The following is a 1,512-nucleotide window of genomic DNA, read 5'->3' as shown; positions in this document are numbered from 1 at the left end:
TTATACTCTCATTTTTTATTTTTTCAAGGCTATATACTGTATATAGATATAGACTATATGAATATTCATATTTAGTAGTTTTGTATGAGATGTACATAAATGAAGGTTCTATTTGCATTTATGTAAAAAGTTATTTAGGGTCTAACACAGGATTACTGCTGATCTGTATTTTTTTTTCTCATTTTGTAACACTAAAAATCTGCTGTAATGGTGAAATCTTTAAAAATTACAATACTGGGGTGCTTAACGCTAAGTACTTTGTAACATATACACTGATCAGCCATAACATTAAAACCACCTCCTTGTTTCTACACTCACTCCATTTTGTCAGCTCCACTTACCATATAGAAGCACTTTGTAGTTCTACAATTACTGACTGTAGTCCATCTGTTTCTCTGCATGCTTTTTTAGCCTGCTTTCACCCTGTTCTTCAATAATCAGGACCCCCACAGGGCCACCACAGAGCAGGTATTATTTAGGTGGTGGATCATTCTCAGCACTGCAGTGACACTGACATGGTGGTGGTGTGTTAGTGTGTGTTGTGTTGGTATGAGTGAATCAGACACAGCAGCGCTGCTGGAGTTTTTAAATACCGTGTCCACTCACTGTCCACTCTATTAGACACTCCTACCTAGTTGGTCCACCTTGTAGATGTAAAGTCAGAGACGATTGCCCATCTATTGCTGCTGTTTGAGTTGGTCATTTTCTAGACCTTCAGCATTGGTCACAGGACAGGAGCAGCCTCTTCCTTCCCAATCAGGAGCAAGGACCAGCATTAGTGAGAGGATGATTGACGGGTAGAAATTGGATGCGCTAAAGTGGGAGAAAAAGGGGTTAAAAAAAAAAGACGTTTTGGCACCGAGGATACCAAGCGATTTAGTGTTTCAGCTTTTATTTTGTCTCATTCTTCCTGCAAACACGTCTTAAGGTGTGTAACAGTACGGGGTCGTCGTTGTCGCATTTTTCGTTTCAAAATTCTCCACACATTCTCTATTTGGGACAGGTCAGGACTGCAGGCAGGCCAGTCCAGTACCCGTACCCTCTTCTTCTGCAGCCATGCCTTTGAATTTCTGTGCAGCATGTGGTTTTGCATTGTCTTGTTGAAAAATGTATGGACGTCCTTGGAAAAGATGACGTCTTGAAGGCAGCATATGTTGCTCTAAGATCTCAATGTACTTTTCTGCATTAATGCTGCCATGACAGAAGTGTAAATGACCTTTGCCAAGGGCACTGACACAGCCCCATACCATGACAGACCCTGGCTTTTGGACTTGTTACTGATAACAGTCTGGATGGTCCTTTTCGTCTTTGGTCCAGAGCACACAGCGTCCATTCTTTCCAAAAAAGACCTGGAATGTTGATTCATCTGACCACAATACATGTTTCCACTGTGTGGTCCATCCTAGATGCCTCCGAGCCCAGAGAAGTTGACACCGCTTTTGGACATGGTTAACATAAGGCTTCTTTTTTTGCACATTAAAGTTTTAAGTGGCATTTGTGCATGTAACTCCA

The sequence above is a fragment of the Trichomycterus rosablanca genome, chromosome 17 (assembly GCF_030014385.1).
Source record: "Trichomycterus rosablanca isolate fTriRos1 chromosome 17, fTriRos1.hap1, whole genome shotgun sequence".
NCBI classification, from domain to species: Eukaryota; Metazoa; Chordata; class Actinopteri; order Siluriformes; family Trichomycteridae; genus Trichomycterus; species Trichomycterus rosablanca.
Note: the sequence above shows the minus strand (reverse complement) of the source record.